We start from the raw sequence: 26910 nt of genomic DNA on the forward strand, positions 1-26910 counted from the left end.
TTTTTTTTTTTTTTACTTAATTTCTCTCTCGTTACTTTCTGTTTTATTATATTATCATTATTATTATCATGATCGTTATTATCATTACTATTTTATTTTAATTCTTAAACTGTTCTTATCTCAGCCCATGAGTTTTCTTGCTTTTGCACTTCCAATTCTCTCCCCTGTCCCACAGGGGTGGGGGAAGTGAGCAAGCAGATGCGTGGTGTCTAGTTGCCAACTGAGGCTAAACCACAACACTCTACAATATATATACAATTTAAATAATAATTTTGAAGCCATTAAAGGCAACAAAGTTAAACAAAAAATATTAATACATCCACATACAGAGCAGACACTTCACTTTCCTGTTCAGCAGTGTTCCTAAAATCTAGGAAACTACATTTAATTTGCCTTGGAACACAAGCCCAAACAAATCTTACATTCTAGGAAGCTAACGTGATGCTAGGAGATACCCTGATAAACTGGGAAAATGACTCACCCGGTCTGGTGTAATGGGTCTGATCCTGCAACACTTACACCGAGACAAGTAGTCACTTGGACAGAAACACTCAGGCATGCACCTCCCATGGCAATTAAGCCATGACATTTTCAAAACCTTGCAGAGAACAGAGCTGAGGCAGGGCTGCTCACTGGGCTGCTGACATGCACCAGCTCAGCATGCAAGGTTATATAACTACCTGTCCTTCAGCTCTGCTAAAATGAGAACACACTAGGAGCAGCCCTCAATTGCACTCCTCATGTCAAGATTTGTTATTATTTCTCAGCTGCCACCATGAAAATGCTATAATCCAAAAGACCCTGCCATTTTAGAGGGCATGTTACACTATACTTTGTTATTTGAGGATTGCACAAGTGCCCAGGAATACATATTCAGAAGAGCAATAAATAAATATCATAAATTGAAATAAATCAATTATTCTTGCTGCTGCTCGCCCTCTGAAACCTCAGGCACCATTAGCTCTGTGACAGCTGAACAGCAGGTAGGTTTCCCAAAAAGTATCCCAGCACTGAAAGTGAAAATTAACATTCACTGTTCCATAACGTCCTCAGAAATGAACAGTGCCGCAGTATCCACACAGGGTAGTTCATTCCACAAGCACAGGACAAGTATTTCTGTATCAGGCAGGTCAGATGTGTATCACCCGCCTCCAAAATTGAGCAACAAATGGGAAAAAAGAAACAAACCAAAACGCTATCTGTTTTGGCACGTCACCGGCCTACATATACGGTACAGGGGCAGAACAAGTCACCCCAGGCGATGTTGAACAAGGGGAGACAAGCGTCCTGCAATAGCTACACCTAGCCAGCTCTGCAGCATTTAGCTTTTGGTGGTGAGAAACTCTGAACGCCACAGAAGTTTTCCCATATTTTCTTAGTTGTTCTCATCTGTTAAACAAGCTTCTGTGGTATTTATAAGCATTCATTTTTACTAAATTAAACTGACAACCTATTAAGAGTGATGGCTAATGGTAAGAAAGCTGCCAGCAATTTAGTTCTTTAATATAGTGCCATTTTCAAAAGATGCCACACAGAGATCATGTTCCTTTGGTCTTCTTGCTTTTACTTTTTTTCACAAGATTCTAACACATTTAAAAAGCTGTAATTTATCAAAAGGGTGTTTAATCAAAAGAGCCAAAAGGCATAATGTTCAATTCCCTCGTTACTCCTTGTACCTTTAGTTCTCATGGAAAGCAGGCTTTATACCTCAAAATCCTCTGCTACTAAGCATATCCAGAGGCGTATAGCCCTGAGTGTAAGGGATTTGGTTGACTGCAATCATTACTGCTAAACCAACAACACATATCAACAGTAAGAAATCAAATTGCCCATGGCGAGCAACACATTTTCTTTAGTCCTGGAGAAAGAAGCATGGCACTTGGTGTGGCAAACCACAGAACAAGATTCCACTTCCTGAAGTTAGTTTAGAGATTGAACATTACATTGTTGATACTATGCTGCATCACAGTTATTTAATGTCAAACTCCCTTAAGATTTTCTTTCTTACTTCCAGGCATGCTCACCTTAATTTCCCCACCATGAATTTCAAAGCTTATCTTTGGTACATCACCCGTTACCAGAAAAAGTTGTTCAGGACAATTTAGCTGCTTAGTTGCACGTCTACAACTTCACTAGCTTTTAGCTACTCTGACAAGAGTTCCTGAACAGGTCTGTAGCTGGATCCCAGGCAGAAGCTGAGAAGCAAATTAGAGAAGTCCTACCACATCTCTGTCTCTCAAAGTATTGCCTACTCTAGCACAAGTCCATCTGTCAACACTGGTTTGTCTGGTTTAAGAGCATTTTGCCAAAACGCATTCCTAAAGGTCCGTAAAACTCTACAGGTTAAGACTGCACTGAATAAAATTAACTATCATTGAATCATTCCTACACCGCTCCCCAATAGCGCGTTGCCAATAAAACTGGAAGCAAGCTATATAGAAACTCAAAAAAGCTGCTCCTTAGCATATCTGATTGCACCTTGTACCTCTCAGGCAATCTCAGACATCTGTACTTCAGTAGACAGTCCAGACAGACAGAGCCAGACATACTTCTTTTAAAGCATGAGTTTTATTACAAAAAACTTACTAGGCACTACAGGCAGAACTTTTAAATTATACTATGTCCATTGACTTATGTTCTGGATGCTGGCACGTAGGCAGCATTTTCCTCCCTTACGACTATGCCTTCATTTCATTTCATTCAATTTTCACATGCATTTGCATGTCATTTCACTGCTGAAGAATACGTAGAACTGGGCAGAATTGTTGCCTGAATAGTTATGATCAAAAGGCTTGCTGGCAAAAGACAAATGTATTTTCATATACAGAACTCCCAGATCACTTAAATACTAGTTACCATCTCCTCCAATAGCTTGTTAGTCACTACTTGATCTCCCTTGCTGCATTTATCACAAACGACAAACCTCTGGTTCCAGTACTGAGATTCCCATTTGACTACCCCAAAGGCCTAATTTGACCATAACAACCAACATAATTAAACGGCAATAACATGGGAAAGATTTGCAAGTATACTTAGACACTTTAAAGGTTAAGTTCACTCTAAAAGACCCCTGCTTCTATATCTTTCAAGCACTTCGTAAAATCTCTTCCACAGTTAAATTTTTAACACGCCACTGGTTGTTATTGCAAATAAGTATCCAAGGCAGACAACAACAAACTACATGATGGAATATGTTATAATCCTGAGCTGCATTAAAAGGAAGACAGGAAAAAAAGTGGAATTGCTCAACATTAAGGAAGAGACAAAAAGAGTCTCCAAATACTTGCCTTCCAAGAAGCAAAAAGGGAAAGTCACTCAAAGTTAAGGCAGATTCAGTCAGCAGAGCAGGGAACAGGAGCTGGTCCAGCATAAATGGAAAACCAAAAACATGGAGCACCTTACCAAATCAGGAAAAGATACCAGTACAAAGTGATACAATTGGTCCCTATGTGCTCAGCCCAAACACTGTTGCTAACAGCTATACAATACTCTACTTTCCCAGCTTTTTCCTCACTGCTCCTTATTATTCTGTTTCCGTGCATGATCAAAAAAAAAAAAAGCCCACTGAAATCCTGCAGGGATGAATTTTTATCTTTACAATCATGAAATAAAGCCATTTAAAAAAACAAGGACACTTGGATGTATTTTGCAGATACACTCTATGTTTAGGAAGGAGGAAATATTATGGGACTGAAGTCTGGGTGATTAATGTATCAATCATGCTCCTTAAAGATGTCAATACAATAAAATAGTCTTCTGTAGCTTCTTTTCCATAACTAAGGGCACCCACTATTACAAGTATGAAAAAAATAAATACACACAACTTTTCGTAATATACTCCTGGCACTTCGTTACCCACAAGATTTACAATCACTAAGTAATTTTCCAGCAACATATTTCCTGTTCTATATTCCTTAATATTATTCAATATACAGATTAAGGCAGTGGGATAACACAGTCATAGGTTTAACCTTATATTCCAGCTGTGTATATGGTCACAGATAGCATAATTGGTCTGCAGTTCTCTTCCATCAGTTTGGAAGAACCTGCATAAAAATGCTTCTCATTTAAGTACTAAGCACATGCAAGCCCCTGAAAACCTTGCTGCCATCTCAGCTCACTGATCATTCATAACTTTGCCTTTACTTTCATATATATTGCACAAAATACAATAGTCGAATATTTTAATTGCTTCATCAAGTCACCAGAAGCATTGTTATGTCTCAATATGGTATTTGCGTTTCTTTAGAAAGGCCCAAGTACATACTCCAGTGCTATTGCACACTTCCTCAATTGTTGAAGCTATACGATACTGGAAGTTGGTCTTAACCAAGAGAGCTTCTTGACATAGAGCAGAAAGGGACACAGGAAAGCACATGACCGCAAAAGAAATTGAAACAAGACATGCTTATAGGGAAGAGAGCTGTCCATGACTACCTCAGTACTAACGGTTCAACACTTTTGAAAGCCCTTGTATTACGTGATGTACCTGACTACTTCAGGTACAAATATCCACTAAAATCTTGCTTTATGAGCAGCTTTTTCTGGTTAATCTTTGATGCTGCTTGTAGAAGGGTAACAGGAGTATGCAGCTTCCATAGGCAGCCCTTGCACGACTGAAGAATTTCAACCTACTTCCCCCAGCTGCCTCTCAGTCATGCCTTGTGTTCACACATATCCCCACAGCACAGCTGCAGCCACAGACAAGTTGCCACTTCCAGGATAATGCTCATATTTATCCTCAGGGCTAAGATTATTTTGTTTGTGATGAACAGCAGCAGCATGTTTGTTTATAGAGCTACTATGAGATACACTATATCCTGATACAGTCATCTGTAAATATTAAATCATCTACTAATATCAGTCTAAATACCTTCACAAAAAGCAGCACCTTGGAACTAATATGAACCCTGGCTGTTCTTATAAACTGTGTGCTCCTTGTGTTATTGAAAACCAGAGAGTAAGGAAAATCAGTAATATAGAAAGCTTTATTTAAGCGTGGAAGAAATCTCTATCAATACCTAAGATGAAAAAATAACAAAAGCAAATCTAGGACTTCATATCTCAGACAAAATTTTAAATCAAGCAGCACACAAAAGATACTTTATATCTTTGTGCTGCAAGGAAAGATTAATATAAACATAGGTAAAGCTTTGCGTAATTCACTACCCTTTGCCTTTGAAGATAGATGCTGAAGCATGCAAAACATCTGATAACCTATCTGCCTCCGAGGAAATTCATACTTTTTTTATTTACAGAAGTATCTCTGTAAGTAACTTATTTCTTAAGTCAGTCTTCTTTTTTTTTTTTTTTTTAGTAAATTACATTTCTTTATCTGCTCTTAGATGACTTGTTTTATTATTTTGCGGTGTTCTCAGATGCTCAATATCTTAAAACCCACTAAGAGAGCTGGAGCCTGCATTGAAACTCCAATTTAAATGAGCTTTCGTAAAGACAAAGAGAGTATTGAGTATTTATACTTAGGAAAGAGTGTGGTACGGTAGGATGGTGACTCAGTAGCAACAGGCAAAAGCAAACACAGCACTGTTTCATCTCCTTTTTCAACAGATCAAGTATAACCTGAAGCTGGGATGACAAGAAATCTGATGACCATTTGGCCTTCTCTGTGAGACTAAACATGCTCTTGCAAATCAATTTGCAGTGGATATGCATGCATGTAAAAGAGTTCTGACCTCCAAACAGCTTAGTGAACAAAGCCAAATTTGTATGTGGAAATAGAGGAAGACAGAGCCACAGAGCCTATCTAACTGAAGACCACCTCTCCAGCACAGACTATAGGACTTCATGGAGATATGTTTGCTTGCAGTCAAACCCAGAGTGACTATGCAAACATGGTCCATGGCCCCTTCTTTTACAGTACATAGTATTGGCAGCTGTTGCAGAACTGTCAGTCCTTCCGTTTTCACTTCAGTTAGCACAGAGATCCACATGAATGATAAAGTATTCAGCAATGTATCTAGCCTTTTTCTTAAAGTGGGAGTATATAAATACCCCCTTTTCTGAGTCAGAATAATTACTTCACATCTTATTCCATTTCCAATATCTTAAATGCAGTGTGTTCTCAATGTAGAAACCCAGAAAGAATACACTGTCATGTTTGGTTTGGATTGCAAAAGTTTTATTGTAACAAGTCGCAGGTTAAAGTATTCTTTGGCATCTTCAGTACAGACCTGGGTGGTGGGAGCTCCCTGAAGAGATTAGCATATTGAGGCAAGAACCTCACCTAGTGAATACTGACTGCAAAGAAATGGCCCCCTACTGAAGCTAAAATATACAGGATGTTCTAAATTAACTTTGAAAGATTTCACACAGTTAAAGACGACAAGTGTCCTTTAAAATTTGTTCTGACCAACAAAGTTCTGCAAAAAGCACTATATTTGATGTACAGCACAACAATCAGTCTTCACGTTTCCCCATGCCCAGCTGACTTGCCTGCAACCAAAGGCTGAGTCACAACCAACAAAAGATAATAGTTCAAATAAAGAACCTCTTCTCCTCATTGAAAGCCTCACTGAACCAAAATGTTTGTGGGCAAAGTAATTCATTGACGTAAGAGCTTTTCTAGATTTTGAGATCCAACGGGTGATAAAATATAAGAAACAAAATATTTAGACTATCAGAATACTGTCTTGGCTGCCCATTGCAGCCCATCTTGCATTGTTTTCCTGTGAATTCCTAATCTTTAAGACGTGTTATCTCAAGCTGTCATAGAAAAGAATCTCGAGGAGGAGGGAAGCAAATGAATCATTTATCATCTGCCCTCTCTCCTCCTGACTGCTTCTCTGCTGATTTCAAATGATACAGGAACAGTTTATATAAAAGGCACCATTGATATCTTCTAATTTTGAACACACATTAACTAATTGTTTACTTCTGCTCATGCCACCTGCCCTGATTTGCAGGGCTGTATTTACTTCTTAGTTACTTTATGTATATTCAGATTTCTCATTGTTTTAATCTTTGGACTACATACATATACCCTTTGTTTTAAATGACTAGCATGGGATGCAAGTGAGAAATAAAGGACCGATAGCATGATCACCCAAAGAAATTTTTCAGGACAGGCCATTGAAGAGTAAATTGCTCCAGTGCTGTCCAGCATGGGAGCTATGTGGTGCTAAAAGAAATATGTATAAGCCTCCAATAGCTTTTCTGTTTAATTCTACAAGTTTAAGGATGCAGTGCATTACTGGGACCAGTGGACGCCATGACATGAGTTACCTGAGCCACCTATGCTAGAGATGCTGCTCTAATAGGACAGCACTGACTGACCTCTCTAGACAGACACCCTTGAGCACTGCTCTGCCTCCAGGGTCACAAGCATTTCCACTTCTGACAATGGGCTCTGCGCAGTGATGACTTCATGTCAGTTCTGACCTGTGCAAGGATGAAACTTCCTCCAAATTAATTCCTGGAATCCAGTTGCACGCCTCTCCTAACTCTACCAAAGGATGCAACTGCACCCAAGATCCTCTATCGAACCTGCCACCAAACCTCTCCTTAATACTTGCCTTTTTTCCCCACTGCAGCATTCACACAAACTACTACCATCCCCATGTCTTAGCACTGTGCCACCACCACAAACTTTCACCAGGATGCTGCCTAAGTCTCCTTAATGTCATGTCAATCAACATGCTAGAACTCTCCATGTCAAACACAGTAATTTCTTCTAGTTTACTGTCCCTCTCTTTTTTTGTTCTGTTTTCCTTAAACAAGAGTTTTCCATGCTTCTGATGTCAGGCAAGGCAAACAGGCTGGTTTCATACCTTGCCATCTTGGTCGCTTTTTTGATGGCATCTGTACACCCATCACTACTTGTCTGCTCACTATCTCCTTCTGAATCATACAGTCTATTACAAAACTGTGTGTCAGCTGTTATGCTGATGCATTTTTGCAATATTACTTTTACTGGTGAAAATAAAAGTAATAAAAAAATGCTCAAAATGTACTTTATGTATTTGAAAGCACTTTGCCATGTTTACAATTTTTCTGCCACTATCAGTTTCCAAATTTTGAGAGAATTTTTCATACAACGCAGAGGAGATTATCAATTTGAATAGAAATAAAATTGTAAGTGGAGGACTACTCAAGCTGACAGGGTAACTGAGGTATACATCAAAAGAAACTCCTTCACATTAAAATTATTTAAAAAAAATCTGTCTAGGTTTAAAGTTTGTAATGCCTCAACATCTTTTTTAGTTTTGCAGGGATAAACACTATCTTTTCCTAAAAATAGCTGTCAAGTTCCTCCTGACTTTTCCATTACACTTGCTACATGAATAAGAAGTTACTTCCTCAAAGTTAAAAGCTGTGAATAAATAGGCCTCTGGCTCAAGTCAGCTGCATCTGCAATGAAATCTATCTCCAAATGTGGTTACAGGATGAAGAGTGGGGAGGCGAGAAGGGTTCTGTATACAACTGCAATGGGACACTGACCAAGCCATATACTTCCCTGACACGAGAGAGAAGTGAACAGCAACATTGCCCATTCAAAGTGACAACACAGCATGTCTGTTTTCTTTAGCAGTTGATTTAATCAAATGACCATGAACCATCTTCGAAAAAGTTTGACAAACCACCACTCTCTTATAGCACTTTTAGAATGATTTTCGCCTGCAACCAAATAAAAGGCAGCACTGCTGCTCCCTCAGCTTCTCCCAGCTCCTGCAAAATTCCTCGCCATCCTGTCACATCAAGTGGCCTGCAGCAGCGTACAGAGGTAGACAGTGAACTGACCCTCTATTAAACTCTGCATTTTTCTTGCTAGTTTAATGTTAGCGTGGACTATTCCCCTTGTCTGGCCCACCATGCAGCCAAACGTCTGTACCAGAACATGGGAAGAAGAAAAACAGGAAAGATGGCTTTTTTTTTTTGGTGTTGGTGCTAGCTTCACATGTTTCTGAAACTACAGCCTCAGGCTAACCTTTCAATGTTTATTACTTTTAGTTTCCACTACTCTATTTGCTCAATAGCTGACAGGCATGTAAGTGAATCTTCTGGTTTTCCTTAGGTCACTGGAGCTTTTTTTTTGTTTAAATAATTTCCTGGACACTTCCTGACCTCTTATGAATTCCCAGAAGTAACCATGACCCATGTAAATTAGGATAACACTATGCTGAGTCAGTAGTCTAACAGAGAATTCCTAGGCCTAAAAAAATACTAAGTCTTATGATTGTAGTTGCAAAATGAAGCAATAATGGCTGACATTGCATCTTGCAGCTTTTGCAGAGCTAGATACCAGACTATATAGATCAAGGACATTTGGAATCTGGCAGGAGTCTAACAGAAGTCTACATAAGGTACATGTGGTGCTAAATTAATAACTGAAATACAAAAATACAGCATTTAAAGTTATTTAAAAAGAACGGACTATCTGGTGCTATTGACTGAAGTTTGTGTGAGAGTACTTTGACTGGTTATTTTACCTCTGGAATATTCACAGAGATTATAGCCAACAATAAAATGCATGACCTAGTGTAAAAAGGAGCTGCTTAAATGTGTATGATGGCTTAAATTCAAGCTACTGAACAGCTGGGGTGCTACTGTATCCTGTTTGATCACTAAACACAGAATTATTCTTGTCATCTACTGCAGCACACTACTCTAGAAGTCTGAGCAATGAATACAGTGCCAGGCTGAGCATAGTATGGGTATGAAGCTGACAAAATGTGGTCCCTAGAGAAAACAGTATCAGAAGCAGATTCTGGAGCAGCCAAGCATTGCTGGGGGAAGCAGATGTATCCTGGACTGCCACGGGTCTTTACAGGTGCCAGTGCTCTCTGGAATAGTCTGTGGAGTAGAGTGGCAGCTTTATGAAGATGCAGCCACAGCAGATGATACAGTAACTGCTAAAACCATGAGGGGGCTTCACTGGGGCAATGCAGCCCAGGCAGAGGACCGTGCTAGTGGCACTACACCTCCTCTGACTTCAACTCTCATTCCCAGCTAATTTGGGCATCTGCAGGGAGCTACTTCTCACCATGATGACCTCTGCCCAGCCTCCACTTCAGTTTCTAAATAAAGTCGATGCTGAACTTAGGAAATAATGGCTCTTGTTGTGTGACAGATAATAAACTTTTCTGTTGCAATCTTGCGTTTTGGGCCAAGAACCAGCAATCAGCCACTTGTCAGCACTTCCACGTTGCACTCCCCTGTCAAGCACAACCACCCTACCAATGAGCTTGGAGACTAACCATCATCAGCAACATGTTTTGAATTTTTAAAGAGGATGATATTACAAATTAACAGCAAGCAAGAAACAGGAACAACTATGTATAATTGAAAAGGGAATGCAGAAAGATACAGAATAGGAACTACTGCAAACTACTGGTGCATCTTAATTGTGAAATAACATTAGAAAGCAGTGAAATAACCATTAAAAATATGGTAAACAGTACAATACACCACAACGCACCGCTAACAACAGCACAACTTTCCATGCTGTAAGCACCTTGATAATGGTGGAGTAAACTTTAAGGGAGGGAATTCTGAAACAAGATAAAACACACACAAATTATTAAATTAATAAATTTAGGAAACTTCATGCCACTGGAAACAAGAAATGTACTTTTTGCAGGCATAGTATCTTGTTACTCTAGTCACTGCATCTACATAATACAGGAATCTGAAGACTGAAAGCCTACATAGCTAATAGTGCCATCCTACTCAGAATAACCCAAACCATGCATGATCAACACTGTCTGATACCTCTATCTTTTTTTCAAACCTAGTTACAGCAAAGCAAACTTCCTTAACTTCAGGGTCTTTTAACCAGATGAATTGAAGTATTTCATACTGTATGTGAAAAATAATTAAAATGAACGCAGTGACAAGTTCATTCCAGGCATGGCACTTTATCAGAAGAAAGTTTTTAAAGCCTGTATCAGTTCCTGGAAGTAAAATGTTTCATAGAAATTATCACAGATCACAAAACAGCACAAAAATGTGCCTTATGGGCAATATTTTCATATAGTTTCTTGTCACTTGCATCCCACAGCAAAGCTTTGCTTAAAGCACTCCAGATGTTCCATACGTGCACATCGAAAGGGAGTAGGGCAAGAGAACAGGTGAAAAATACCTGTGCAAAGCACATTCAGAGTTAAATCCCACACACACAGACACACACTCCTAACCAAATCCCAGACTGGCTGCTGGTTCACAGAGGGTCCCCCCCACAGCATACGTCTAAGCAGAACTGTCTGCTCAGCTCTCCTAAACCACCAAGGCAGTGACGACCCTTCCTGCCACCAGCAATGGTTTATTTTTGCTGTGTACATTCTTGCCACTGTTTGCAGAGGTTTATCCCAACTTGGGCTTATAAATATCATTCCAGCAGAAGAGGAAACTCTTGAATAATGACTGTAGTTTCCTTCTGGTCCAAGTAGGCACAACTGAAAAAGTTTCCTGCACTGAAGGGATTCAACAGCAGCACAAGTCACTCTACCCCAATGCAGTGAGCACAAGAATGGAGCTGGTTTTAAAAATACAATCGTAGAAAAAAGTACAGAGGAATATGTTTACTTTAAACTTTCACATATATCCAAAAATCATCTTTACAGGGGGGTACTTACTGGTTAGGAACCAATTCTCAGAACAATCATTTATACAAATTATTTAGGTCTTCAATTCATGTCACATATCACTGCAATTAGAAGGAGACCCAAGGGAGCTATTGACAGGCACTGCTCCTCACCTACAACCCCAGAAATCATTCAAAGGTTTTTATGGTTGTCACAGGAGCCAGAAACCTCCAACTGCCTTAGTGTGCTGATTAGCGCTGCAGCTTACCATAGCACAGCTGGCTCTTACCACTACCTACACACGATGGGGGAAGGATGCCAACAGCTGCACAGCCCTGATTCCAGCCCAGCAGGGAAGACTAATGCCAGTTCCATGTCCTCATGAAAGAAACACAGCACCATCCCAGCTACCATCCAAGCAAGCAAAGGTAAAGCAGGACTGAACTAAGGACCTGCCCACCAGTCTGAAAGCACATTTGTACATATTTAACTTAGCAGTTACAAATTTATCAAGACTAACTCCAGGAAAGGCAAGTCAAGGATTCTTGACCCAGCTTAAAGTAAACTGGCAGTTTCAGAGCTCATGGAAAAGATATTAGCTTGCACAGTCAACGTATACTCTCTTGACCACAAATTGTCATTCCAGGTAGGGTTCTGTCTTATATTTCATGACAGTATCCCTGCATCACTCCTTCGATTTCATTGTCTCTACCACAGAATAAGAAGTCTGACTCTCTCCTATCACTGCCATACCGGAGGTGTAGATACCCCAAGCTAGGCACTGGGAAATGTACAGTGACCCCAATGACTCACTCCAAGGCTTAGTTTCAGGTGAGCCACCCTGCTCATCTTCTGACATTCCATAATCACAGAAAGTTGTGAGGGGGTACAGGGGAGAAAGGTTGGTCTGCTAATTTTCAAATCAAGTTAGCCATGCTATTCTTGAAAAGCCCACACCACCTAGATGAAAGGCTAAAGGAGACAGACGCAGACAGCTAGTCAGGAGGCAGAAGGTCAGGGAGAGACCTCAAAGGCAGCTGGGCCTTGCTAGGTGCCAAGTGACTTATCCTACAGCAGTGAAGAGGGGGGAACTGCTGGCAGCAGGAAGACACTTCTCTGCAGAAGCCTGTGAAAAAATAAACAGTCACTTTCATGATAGGGAAACTTAGTTTCAGGACAAGAGCAAGCTTCAAACTTTTGCTGTTGCTGTCACTCTAACAAGAACGGCTCCAGCATTCAGTATCACTTTATTAGTTTTGATTTTGTTAAAGGAGGTTTCAATATAACTGCTAATAGTTAAACATTTTGCACCTGAGTTTGACAACACATTTGCTCTTGACTAGTACCTTTTGGACAATTATCATATACTGTCATAAAAGAGAACTAGCAAATTCTAGAACTACTGTTAGAAGATATATCTGATTTCATACTTCAGACACGTAAAACGTATTGCAAAGCTTTTAGAAAGGAAAAAAAATCTTTAAACCTGATTAAACAAAACTTTGTAAATGTTCACGAAAGAGAAGATGAAACTCTGTCAACTATTTCTTTTAGTGCAGCATTTTTTAAGCATTTGCATAAATTACTTGTAAAACGACTTACTTGTTCATTCAACTGTCCCTGTAGCCCCATTCCACCACTTCAACTGTTCCCTCTCACTCTTTTCCTTAAAAGTTCACTTATCTCTGCTTTCCCATTGATTCAAATATACTTCTGGATCTACATTTAAAAAACCAACCAACACACCTAACTCATGTCCTCATCTGCCTCCATAACTACCTCCCTCTTTTTCATCTGTAAGCTTCTCAGAATGCCAATCAGTGACCGCTCTCCCACATCTCTTCAGACTCTGTATGAAAAGGTCACTTTCTGCCTCTTCTCTGTCCTGGGTGTCACTATCCAACAGTGTCTGTTAAATTTTAAACTCAGTGTTGTCACAATTTTCTCCATAATGCCCTCACACTTTCCAAATCAGATCCATATTTAAATCCTTCATTAAAACAAGTGTCCTCTGGCTGCAATAAACCTGAAAAGAGTTAGCCTGCTAGCAATCATCCAAATAATGCATCTTCCCTTGTATTATTCTTTTTTCTTTTTAGTTATCTGTTACCTTGTTTCATACGTATATATACACACACAGGGGTGTATATATAGTTATCTCCTTGATGCAGTGGGTGTATTTTTGTTCAGTGTTTTTACAGCATGGTCCATAAATGGGATTCCTAGAGCTAAACATACGACACACAAGAAGACAATCACCTAGGCAAACAGAAAATGCCCAGAGAACCGAGTTAACTTGGAATTACAATTCAAACCAAGAGGGATTTCTACAACTGGCTTCTACAGAGACTGCTCCTGCACAGAGCCTCATGATACTCATGAGGATTCCACACCAGTGGCTGGATCCAACTATGCAAAATTGCAGAAGCTACCTCAGGGCTCAGGATTTGTACATTTTGCAGAGTACAGAAAGGAGTAATTGAAAAAAAAGGGTAGGCACTTTGAATAAAAGGAAGATGGGGCACTGCACAGTAAACAACAGGAAAATAAATTATCTTACTGAAATACACTATTGGAATCTGGATAGATAATGAAACCTTAACTGAAAACCAGGGCAGCAAATGACTGTAACACAGAAAGGAGTGTAGACTTATTGACTATTTAAATAGGACTTGTAAACAAGATCTGCTTGAAACGAATGAGTGAGCATCCATCCCATTGTTGCCAAGAAGACAGCAATGAGATCTTTCTTCCAGAGAAAAAAACAAAAACCACCTCAATCATGTCAATGGCCAACAGACTAATCTTAAATTTAGAACAACGGTAACACCTGTCTCTGGATTCCTGTTCTACAGAATAAGTCTATTTTAGGCAGATTTCACAGTATAGTTACAACTACAAGAGAAACCCCAAAAGAACTAAACTCATTTTACAGCATCAGACAGATAATGTAATAATTTTAAATTGCACTGTATTATGATTTTCCTTTATTATACAAATATATCTATATAAAAGGATATTGAATCCAAAAGCATGGCCCCATGATGTGAGGAAGGATGTTCACATGTTAGACAACCAACCCACATCTGAACACATCTTATTCATCAGCTCAGAAATTAGCTATATTCCATGCACAATAAGTGTCATCTCACTTTCACCACTGAGAATTATTTTTCATCAGAGGAAAAGAATCATGAAACAAAAATGCTCGATAATCATCATTTTTCTACATATCCTCTACAGGTAGCATGTGTAAAATAATGTACTGTTTTGAATAATCAAATGGGAACTTTACCAAGTAGAGATCTTCCCCTCCAGAAAAAATTTGTTAAACCACTACAGAACACACACACCCCACCCAACACCCCCAAAGTTTCTTTCTGGCTGCCACCCACATGTCCAGCACAGACCAGTACCTTTTCCTGCCTCTCTGAAATGAAAGCAATGCCTTTCAGCACAGAGTAGCTTACCTGAGGGTAAAAATTATCCGAGTATTTATTTGCAAGAAACAGTACTTTTAAAGGAAATGTGTATTATCTGAGACATTACTTATATATATGCAGATATGGTATTTAAACTCAAAGAATAAATATTTTGCTGGATTCGAGTTTTCTGTGCCATTAATTTTTTATGTTTCATTTTGGGTTTGTGTCATATGTTATATGCATATTTTAACCTTAATAGGCTGAGAAGTATGTTCTTGTGCATATTTGTGTAAACTGTATACGGATCACTCACCAATTAGCTGATCTTAAAAACAAAAAGGTTTTTTTTTAATGCTTGCTATAATTTTTCTGAAGTTGGCAGTATTTGCAAGGGAACACCAAAGCTGTCTGTGGAGAGGCCCTGAACATATAAACAGCAGAAAGATAATCCAACCAACAGACAGATTAATGCCTTCTAACCTCCTGTGTTTGAAAGGAAAACCAAAGCTGAGCATACCGAAGGTCAGACACCTCATCAAACACATGACTGGCACACAACAAAGGCAATCATTTGCACTAGGTTTAGCAATAAAAGATTTTATGAAGGAAATTTTGAGGTTTGCCTTTCTGCTGAAAAATATGACCAGAATCATAGCTTATACACATTACTTAATACAAAACCCGGAGTCGACACACTCATATGCTGAGCTTCCATCAGCTTGTCTTTTTAATAAATGGGGTGTCTTTTTGTAGCCAAATAATCATAAAACTATTGAACAACACGATGAAGCATTTTTCTTGTAATATACTTTTCCCATTTCTCTAATTTACAAAAATAGACTTAAATCTCAGTTTTGCATACAACAGACTTATTTATTCATAATATAAAGCTATTATATCATCAAACCTACTTTCACAAAACTCTCACTTTTAGGATAGGATGTGAATTCTCTTTACTATTTAAATGTAGGGTGGAAGGTAAAATAAATAATTCTCAAGAGAACTAGAAAAAAACATTTCTTTGCTTTCAGGGTTTGGCTCTGATTAAGAACATGTAACACATGATGAGCTGTTCCAGATTTGCTGGCTTGAATAACCTCAGTGCAGACTGCATTTACAGTTTATATAAAACAAGTACATCTGGCAGGCAATATATCTTTTCCTCAAATATTTTTACTTGTCTAACAATTGTTGTTAGTTTACTTACAAACTACAGCCTATCAACTCCAGGTTTGCAATTTGGCCCAATTTGGGCTCTTATTCCCAGAAACGTGAAATAGCGCAATGAATAGGACACTCAAAAATAGGATACTCAAAAATCAGGACAAAACTATCCTAAAATAAGCCTTAGCCATTTCACAGTAAAGCTCATTGCACGCAACTTTCCATTATGTCCCTCTACCTGGATGAAGATCGTACTTAATTTATGACAGATCTGAAACACTTGCACAACTTCAGATCTGTTTTTAGATTTTGAAAGTTAACTTACAAAAGATGGAATTTCACCATGTTGGAAAAGCATTTAAAAAAAAAAAGAAAAAGATATCTTTCGGTGTTTTCCTGTTCCAAGACCTGACTGTAAGTTTACTACATTATTAAATAACAGTGACAACAGCAACAGTTTTTCTTTTTTCAAACAATCTGAAAATGTTCTCAGGGAAGAAAAGACTTTCCCAACCTGCTATTACCAGGGTGCAACGATGCCAATTCTAAATAGAAAAAAATGATTTTTTTTTTTTTAAGTCAGCTTTACAGAAGTTTTATAACAATAGTTCTTATATGCAAACAAAAATTCTGGAGCAGTGAAAATATATACTGGAAGACACACACCTGGCAAGCAAAGGATTTTCTTGGCTTATGAACTGTAGGAAGAAGCAAAGGAATGATCCCTCCCAGGGTTCATTGTGGCAAAGGATATGGAAGCCAACCGCAGCTGACATTCATACAGCTTCAAACAGGTCATTCAATGCCAGGGCCTTTTTCCCTAGACAGGGGCTGATAATGCAGCACCCTTCAAAACTAGCCTAGAGCTGCTGCAGCTCTGGCAACTGTCAGAGAAGCACAGGACTTTATGTTTCCCTAACCCAATCTCTGCACTTGAGCAAATGGTCCTTTTATGAGCCTTCCAGAGGTGAAGCGTGAACTCACTGGAATGCTATATTAAAATGCTCAGTTTCCTAGACATTAATGCCATCGGTACCATGCTATAACAGATCTCAATATCTTTTTGAGACAGGTATAAATCCAGGTTTTGCCAGCAGGCAGCCTGCAGCAGACACACCTGAAATGCCTGGAAGTTATTAATGAATTTGGATCTGTCACTGCAATAAATCAGAAGAAAAACCCCTCTGCCTATCTGAAAAATTAACACATATTAAGACACCTGACCTTGGAAATTAAAGTGTGGTAATTTGGCCATCAGAGTTTGAGTGATTTAGCAAAAGTTACACAGCAACTCTGTGGCAGACCTAGAAAATAACCCCATTATTTCTTAGGTGTAGCCCTAACTTCTAGACCATACTTAAACCCTGTAAAGAAAGGAGATACGTACAAATATTAACTCTCGTAAATACATCAAGGCCAAGTATAAAAGAGTTTCCTAAATTATGTCCACCACGGCAGTAATTTCTACTGTTTGATTCTGTTAGGTCACTAGCATTTGCAGTCAGCAAGAAACATTAAAGGATGAGAAATGTTCTGGTTTTACTGTCCTCAGTGAAAAGCAGACAAAATCAATCTTCTCCTGGTCTTCATAACAAACACCTGAACAATTCACAGACGGTGACCCACTACTAATAATACCAGAATCAGTTGCCACCCTCACTGTGTAATGGAAATATTAACCCAGGTAGGCTACTACCGGTGGCATTACACCAACTTTAAATTGTTCCTAGATTACATCTGTAATCCAAAGTAGTAATGTCCATCACTTATGTGATGAAATAAGCCTTTACAAGAGGCATTTCAATTCACACTGATTTTATTATAAGAATCCCTAATTTCAATACAGTGCTTAGAAATAATTAGCATGAACAAACAAGATGATACAAAGTTGGATCCTAAATATCTTTTTTGTTCAGAAATCCATTCTTTTCCTCCCAGCTATTTAGATGTTTCTTACAAATAATTTAGTTAATTTCCTTGAATACCACTGTTGGACACTTGTCAATATTCCTCAAGGAAAAACTCTACAAGCCAGAAGCCCAAGAGGCCAAGATTCTTCTCCTCAAAATGTAAATGCCTATGTGCTGGTTTTGGCTGAGAAGGGGTTAATTCTCCTCACTGTGGGGGTCAGCTACCTTTCCAGCTTCCCGCGCTCTGCCGCGTGGCGTGGCAGGGGGGGCTGGGAGGGGCAGGGCCATGGTGGGGGCGGCTGACCCCGACTGGCCAATGGCAGGTTCATTCCATACCACGTGACACCATGACCAGTATATTGAGGGGGGGCAGTGGCAGCGCGGGGGCGGCGCGGCGTCGGGTCGGCGGGCGGTGAGCGGCTGCGGCGCGTGCGGTTTGTTTCGGCGGTTCGTTCCCCCTCTCCCCTCCCTTCCCCTCCCCCGGGGCTTTGCGCCTCTCGTTGTTCTCCTTTACATTGCATTTCTACTGTTGTTTCTTTTAATTTTAATTATTAAACTGTTCTTATCCCAACCCACGAGCGTTACCCTTCTGATTCTCTCCCCCATCTACCGGTGGGGAGTGAGCGAGCGGCTGTGTGGGGCTGAGCTGCCGCTAAACCACAACAGTCTTTTTGGCGCCCAACGTGGGGCTCAAGGGTTGGAGATAACAACAGCTGCTGGTCACAGCACCATGTTGTCCTTTTTGCAGTTGGTGTTAAAAATCGGCGTTGGTTGTTTGAGTCTGCTGTGTTCTGCTGTGATTAGTAATGTTTTGCCTACAAGATTTGTTATACAAACACTCGTTTTCAGCTTTATCTGGTATTTGGGGTTTTTGCTGAAACCGTTACTGTACTTCGGATACCACCTTGTTGAGGCAATTAGCAATTATACCTCCTCCTCTGAGAGATTTTATATGGAGGAAATACGGAATAGTACCTTTGCAACTTTGTTCTATGATGTCTGTGCCTTTGTTACAACAACGTTTTTGTATCTTGAACATCCTTGGGTGGTTAAGGTGCACTTATTGTTAGTTTTTGGGCATGTTGTTTTGGTTTTGAGTAAGCAACTTAAGAATATCACCCAGAAATCTGCCCCGAGGCTTGATAGTTACGAGTGGCAGGGCATGTGGGATAGCATGGGCAAATACCTAGGGCAGTGGGCACCCCCAGTGTTTTGGAGTTTCACCCCCGAACAAGTGCAGAATCCTAAAAAACTAGTAGAATATTTGGAGAAAGTATGTTGTTACGCTGGGAACTCCAGAGAGACACAGATAACTGCAACGTGCTGGGGCCTGGCCCATGCATACCGAGCCCTGCTCGACAGTATTCAGTGCCCCCAGGGGGAAGAGAATGTCTCTGGATTGAAATGCAAAGTGACTGGCACTGTAGACAATCCAGCCCTGACAACAGGCACTGCAGCCACTCAAACCCCCACAACAAGTACCGGAGCTAGCTCAGAAAATAAACCCGTACCAGTATCAGTTGCCCCCATACACAAGATGAAATATTGGAAGCGGACAGCAACTCGTTTAGAACGGGATGATGAAGAACCAGGGCCATCGCGGGGAGAGGAGGGAGAAGTAATAAATGAAATAGAGACCACCCGATCCCTGTCCTTAAGTGAGTTGCGAGATATGCGAAAAGATTATAGCCGTCGTTCAGGTGAGCACATTGTCACCTGGCTGCTCCGATGCTGGGATAATGGGGCCAGTAGCCTGGAACTAGAGGGAAAAGAAGCCAAACAACTGGGATCCCTTTCTGGGGAAGGGGGCGTTGACAAAGCAATTGGAAAAAAACCACAAGCCCTCAGCCTCTGGAGGCGACTCCTGTCTGGAGTGAAGGAAAGGTATCCCTTTAAAGAAGATGTTACATATCGCCCAGGAAAATGGACAACTATGGAGAAAGGCATCCAGTATCTCAGGGAATTAGCTGTGTTTGAGGTGATTTATGGTGACCTAGACGATCAACGGTCATCCAAAGATCCAGATGAAGCCGAGTGCACACGACCCATGTGGCGGAAGTTTGTACAGAGCGCACCATCTTCGCATGCAAACTCATTGGCAGCGATGTCCTGGAAAGATGACGAGACACCAACGGTGGCAGAGGTGATAGATAGACTCCGGGATTACGACACAAATATCTCTTCCTCGCTTGTCTCTGCTGTGGAGAAACTATCCCAAGAGGTCCAGCAACTCAAAGAAGATCTGTCCTACTCCCCACCTCGACAGAGCAGTGTCTCAGCTGTTAGGAATAAGCGTCCTTTGGCTCAAAGAAGGGGATACACACCACGGGCCACCCTATGGTTCTACCTGCGTGACCACGGAGAGGACATGATGAGGTGGGATGGCAAGCCTACTTCGACCCTACAGGAACGAGTACATGAACTGCAAGGAAGAACAGTCACTCAGGGAGGCTCTTCCAGGAAAGCTGCTGCTCCAGTTTCCAGTGAGCAAGTCCCCAGACAGAGGAGTAGAAGCGCAGATTTTATTTCTAAGTGTAATAGAGGGACTCCTGATTCACATTTACAAGAAGTGAGTTGTGACTGCCATGATCAGGAATAGAGGGGCCCTGCCTCCAGCTGGGTGGAGGAAAGGGATAACCAGGCTTACTGGACTGTGTGGATCCGATGGCCTGGCACATCCGACCCACAGGAGTATAAAGCTTTAGTGGACACCGGCGTACAGTGCACCTTAATGCCATCAAACTATATAGGGGCAGAACCCATCAGCATTGCTGGAGTGACAGGGGGATCTCAAGAGCTAACTGTATTGGAGGCCGAAGTGAGCCTAACTGGCAATGAGTGGCAGAAGCACCCCATTGTGACTGGCCCAGAGGCTCCGTGCATCCTTGGCATAGACTACCTCAGGAGAGGGTATTTCAAGGACCCAAAAGGTTACAAGTGGGCTTTTGGTGTAGCTGCCTTGGAGACGGAGGAAACTGAACAGCTGTCTACCTTGCCTGGTCTCTCAAAGGACCCTTCTGTGGTGGGGTTGCTGAAGGTCGAAGAACAACAGGTGCCAATCGCCACCACAACAGTGCACCGGCGGCAATATCGCACCAACAGAGACTCTCTGATCCCCATCCATAAACTCATTCACCAACTGAGGAGCCAAGGAGTCATCAGTAAGACCCACTCACCCTTTAACAGTCCCATATGGCCAGTCCGGAAGTCTAATGGAGAGTGGAGACTAACAGTAGACTATCGTGGCCTGAATGAAGTCACTCCACCGTTGAGTGCTGCTGTGCCAGACATGCTAGAACTTCAATACGAGCTGGAGTCAAAGGCGGCCAAGTGGTATGCCACAATTGATATTGCTAATGCATTCTTCTCAATCCCTCTGGCAGCAGAGTGCAGGCCACAGTTTGCTTTCACATGGAGGGGCGTCCAGTACACCTGGAATCGACTGCCCCAGGGGGTGGAAACACAGTCCTACCATTTGCCATGGACTGATTCAGACTGTACTGGAACAGGGAGAAGCTCCAGAACACCTTCAATACATTGATGACATCATTGTGTGGGGCAACACAGCGGAAGAAGTTTTTGAGAAAGGTGAGAAAATAGTCCAAATTCTTCTGAAAGCTGGTTTTGCCATAAAACAAAGTAAGGTGAAGGGACCTGCACGAGAAATCCAGTTCTTAGGGATCAAATGGCAAGATGGTTGTCATCAGATTCCAATGGATGTGATCAACAAAATAGCAGCCATGTCTCCACCAACTAGCAAAAAGGAAACACAAGCTTTCTTGGGCGTTGTGGGTTTTTGGAGAATGCATATTCCAAATTACAGTCTGATCGTAAGCCCTCTCTATCAAGTGACCTGGAAAAAGAATGATTTCAAATGGGGCCCTGAGCAACGACAAGCCTTTGAACAGATTAAATGAGAAATAGTCCATGCAGTAGCTCTTGGGCCAGTCCGGGCAGGACAAGATGTAAAAAATGTGCTCTACACTGCAGCCGGGGAGAATGGCCCTACCTGGAGCCTCTGGCAGAAAGCACCAGGGGAGACCTGGGGTTGACCCCTAGGGTTTTGGAGTCGGGGATACAGAGGGTCCGAAGCCCGCTATACTCCAACTGAAAAAGAGATATTGGCAGCATATGAAGGGGTTCGAGCCGCTTCAGAAGCGGTTGGTACTGAAGCACAGTTGCTCCTGGCACCCCGACTGCCAGTGCTGGGCTGGATGTTCAAAGGAAACATCCCCTCTACACACCATGCAACTGATGCTACGTGGAGTAAATGGGTTGCACTGATCACCCAGCAGGCTCGAGTAGGAATCCCCAGTCGCCCAGGAATCTTGGAAGTGATTATGGACTGGCCAGAAGGCAAAGATTTTGGATTATCACCAGAGGAGGAGGTGACACGTGCTGAAGAAGCCCCACTGTATAACAAACTGCCAGAAGATGAGAAGCAATACGCCCTGTTCACTGATGGGTCCTGTCGCCTTGTGGGAAAGCACCGGAGATGGAAGGCTGCTGTATGGAGTCCTACACGACAAGTAGTAGAAACTGCGGAAGGAGAAGGTGAATCGAGCCGGTTTGCAGAGGTAAAGGCCATCCAGCTGGCCTTAGACATTGCTGAACGGGAAAAGTGGCCAGTGCTCTATCTCTATACTGACCCCTGGATGGTGGCAAATGCCTTGTGGGGCTGGCTGCAGCAATGGAAGCAAAGCAACTGGCAGCGCAGAGGCAAACCCATCTGGGCTGCCACATTGTGGCAAGATATTGCTGCCCGGGTAGAGAAACTGGTTGTAAAGGTACGGCATGTGGATGCTCACGTCCCCAAGAGTCAGGCCACTGAAGAACATCGAAACAACCAGCAGGTAGATCAGGCTGCCAAGATTGAAGTGGCTGAGGTGGATCTGGACTGGCAGCATAAGGGTGAACTATTTCTAGCTCGGTGGGCCCATGACACCTCAGGCCATCAAGGGAGAGATGCAACATACAGGTGGGCTCGTGATCGAGGGGTGGACTTGACCATGGATGTTATTGCACAGGTTATCCACGAATGTGACACATGCACCGCAATCAAGCAAGCGAAGCGGGTAAAGCCTCTGTGGTATGGGGGACGATGGCTGAAATATAAATATGGGGAGGCCTGGCAAATTGACTATATCACACTCCCACAGACCCGCCAAGGCAAGCTCCATGTGCTTACAATGGTAGAAACAACGACTGGCTGGCTGGAAACATATCCTGTCCCCCACACCACTGCCCGGAACACTATCCTGGGTCTTGAGAAACAAGTCCTGTGGCGACATGGCACCCCAGAGAGGATTGAGTCAGACAACGGGACTCATTTCCAAAATAGCCTCATAGACACCTGGGCCAAAGAGCACGGCATTGAGTGGGTGTATCACATCCCCTATCACGCACCAGCCTCTGGGAAGATTGAATGGTACAATAGACTGTTAAAAACTACACTGAGAGCAATGGGGGGTGGAACATTCAGGCACTGGGATACACATTTAGCAAAAGCCACGTGGTTAGTCAACACGAGGGGATCTGCCAACCGAGCTGGCCCTGCCCAATCAGAAATCATACATACTGTGGAAGGGGATAGAGTCCCTGTAGTGCGCACAAAGAGTATGCTGGGCAAAACAGTCTGGGTTCTTCCTGCCTCCGGCAAAGGCAAACCCATTCGTGGGATTGCTTTTGCTCGAGGACCTGGGTGCACTTGGTGGGTGATGCGGGAGGATGGAGAAATCCGATGTGTGCCTCAAGGGGATTTGATTTTGGGTGAAAACAGTCAATGAACTGAATGGCACAATGTGAACTGCTATATAATACTGTGTGTCACCTCTGTGTTGTATCAGTGATATCAGAGTACGAGCCTCCCAACCCATGGAAGATAAACTGTGAAACAAGCAAAGTGCAGCAGTGATGGAACGATGACTGACTCGGTATGTAGCAATCCAACGCCACACACCATCTCTCCCACCCGGAAAGACTGATACAACAGATGGAGCCCAGAGTCATGGACTGGGTGAACTCAATGGACATTTTAATGGACATTTTACAGGGAAGGTCCATGAACTAAGGGAATGATGTCTGTGTATTATGTTAAGGGATGGGAAGGGGAGGGGTGGTGGTTGGTACGGTTGTATTGCATCATATGGGACCTGGGCATGGTGTAAATGGTATGGAATAAGGGGTGGAGAATGTGCTGGTTTTGGCTGAGAAGGGGTTAATTCTCCTCACTGTGGGGGTCGGCTACCTTTCCAGCTTCCCGCGCTCTGCCGCGTGGCGTGGCGGGGGGGCTGGAGGGGCAGGGCCATGGTGGGACGGCTGACCCCGACTGGCCAATGGCACATTCATTCCATACCATGTGACACCATGGCCAATATATTGAGGGGGGGCAGGGGCAGCGCGGAGGCGGCGCGGCGTCGGGCGGCGAGCGGCTGCGGCGCATGTGGTTTGTTTCGGCGGTTCGTTCCCCCTCTCCCCTCCCCCCTCCCCCGGGGCTTTGCGCCTCTCGTTCTCCTTTACATTGCATTTCTACTGTTGTTTCTTTTAATTTTAATTATTAAACTGTTCTTATCCCAACCCACGAGTGTTACCCTTCTGATTCTCTCCCCCATCTACCGGTGGGGAGTGAGCGAGCGGCTGTGTGGGGCTGAGCTGCTGCTAAACCACGACAGCCTACTAAAGTGCTGCCACTTAAATTAGGCCAACCATGTTAAGTAGTAAAACTACACAGTGTAACACTACAGCAGTACAAAAGCACTTATCATCATCTTGGTAATAGAAACAATGCACCAGCACAGAATGCTTCACTCCCACATCACTGGATCTGCTCTGAAGTTCCAAGCAGCAAGCTTACATTGCTCAAGCAAATAAATAATACTGCCTACTATTTTCACTGCTGAACAGTGACTGAAGACCTTTAGATGCATCCCCCTCCTCCTCAATCCCTACCAACAAGGAGGAAAAGAAAAAAAAAGTACCCTCTTTCAGGTCAGGTCATATTTTGTCATCAGTAAACAGATTGAGGTAGGGTTTAATAAAAATCACAGCAAAAGAACACTTGAAGAAAATAATCCCTGTGTCCCTGTGGCATTTAGGGATTCCTCTTCAGTAAAGTGTTGCAACACTTCCCATAAGGAGATTTGCCACATACATCTTAGAAGACTCTTAATACTGACCACAACAGTAACTACTTGCTTAGCTGTCCTCACTTAAACAAGGGTACTTTGGCACCATGCTCAAACTGACCCCAGAAGAAAAAAAGGAAAACCTCTCTTGGCCTTGTTATGCTCTACGCCATACTGCTAGAGTACAGCACGCTGCAACTGCTTGCTCTGCAGCAATGGAAACAGCTGTGGAGAAGCAGTCAAAATGAAAAATTTACTAACCCTGACACTATGTAGAAGTAGCCATGAGAAGTGCAATCCCCACCAATGAAATCCAATGCAATAACACCCTAACATGAAATCTGCTATTTCCAAGCCTAACCCCTTCCTCAATCTATGGATTTTTGTAGCAGTCTTTGCTTGTCTACTTTCAGTAAATATCAGGTTTTGTATTCTCCAGCTACAGACAGAAAAAGAGAACCTCTTTATCTCCTGAATCCTTTAAAGCTTCTGAGCCAGAGGGAAGAAAGAGGAGGAGAAAGCTTGTCTTCTAAGTATCATATTTGGAGTGCTATCCCCTTGTGACTGAACCGAATCTCTGCATCTGCCACAGCTATTAGCCTTCTCCAAATAGCAGCTGAAGCAATATGGAACAGACTTGGTCCCTAGATAATTTCCCAACTACTCATATGGTTCTGTATAGCAGCCATGAAAAAGAATAATTCTTGGTAATTTAATTCTGCTGTTGCTTGAAAAACCTATGACCCAAAGCAGAAATGTTGGACGTGTCTCCAGATTCAAGATGATATTGCAAACTCAAAAGACAAAGCTTTCTGAGATTTATTTCCAATTTTTTTTCTTTGAGAGGGCATCACTCCTTGCAAAAGAGGTAAAGATTACTCCCCCTCACACTTTAAAGGAAGTAATATATTTTGCACAATTTATTAAATCTTCCTCACTTGCAGTTGCAAATCTTAGGTTTAAGACCTCTAGTCGAACTGCCAGCTCAAATACAGCATTCGCTGATAATACGGAAGAGAAAATTTCCATATGCATAGTCCTAAGAGTATAGAAGACATGCCAAAATGGAAATTACAGCACAGCAACGATTAATGACAGCAGTTAATTCTGTACAAGACAGCGAGCAATAAACTGTCCATTGAATTCTCCAGGAAAAAAACAGAGCCCACCTCTTGCACATCGCCAATTGTCCTGCCACAAAACAAACAGAAGCATAAACATAACCTAAATAAAAATCCAGGTTTTATATTGCCAATTTTTTATTTTGTTCTGATATTTCTGAGAGCAGGACTGTAAGCTAGGGAAAGAGACAGAATATCTGGAGGCTTTCATTTTAGCAACTCAGAACCCTCCGTAGGAATCTGCATTGGGTGTCAAGCCAGACATGAAGAGCACACATTCCAATCTGAAACAGAACAGTGGTAGACATTTCCCAGGAAACTAATGCATTAAGCTTTATGTTTTCCAATATTTTCTTTTTTTTCCTCCCTCCCTCCCCCCCCCCCCAAGTTCTCTGTCAGTAAGCAGTCTGTTTCCCAGATAGAACATGAATACATGTGGACTGTCATCGCTGTGCAAAAACTTCCATATATTCATGCTGTCAGTTCCTTACTTTAATAAGCTTTAGTAATCTCCTCATACAGCTTTCCTTAATTAAATGTATCTAGGAAGGATTTCTTTAAGAAGAAAGGGGTGTCTGTGCAAATTAATGTGGAAATATTAGACATGATACATGCATCGACGTGCC

The 26910-nt window shown here is 41.9% G+C and overlaps 1 protein-coding gene across 4 annotated transcripts in view; it reads right to left on the reverse strand.

Annotated features, from left to right (window-relative positions):
• SH3KBP1 (SH3 domain containing kinase binding protein 1) overlaps positions 1 to 26910 on the reverse strand; it is a 231739-nt gene that overhangs the window by 121406 nt on the left and 83423 nt on the right. Inside the window, exon 1 of one of the 4 annotated variants that reach the window (XM_075096630.1) lies at positions 13143 to 13218. The exons of the other annotated variants lie outside the window; for them this stretch is intronic. The gene's annotated coding sequence lies outside the window, so the exon portion shown is untranslated. Of the gene's footprint in view, positions 1 to 13142; positions 13219 to 26910 lie in introns of those variants that run through there. 4 annotated transcript variants of the gene reach the window in all.

This window comes from Phalacrocorax aristotelis, chromosome 1 (assembly GCF_949628215.1).
Source record: "Phalacrocorax aristotelis chromosome 1, bGulAri2.1, whole genome shotgun sequence".
Taxonomy (NCBI): Eukaryota; Metazoa; Chordata; class Aves; order Suliformes; family Phalacrocoracidae; genus Phalacrocorax; species Phalacrocorax aristotelis.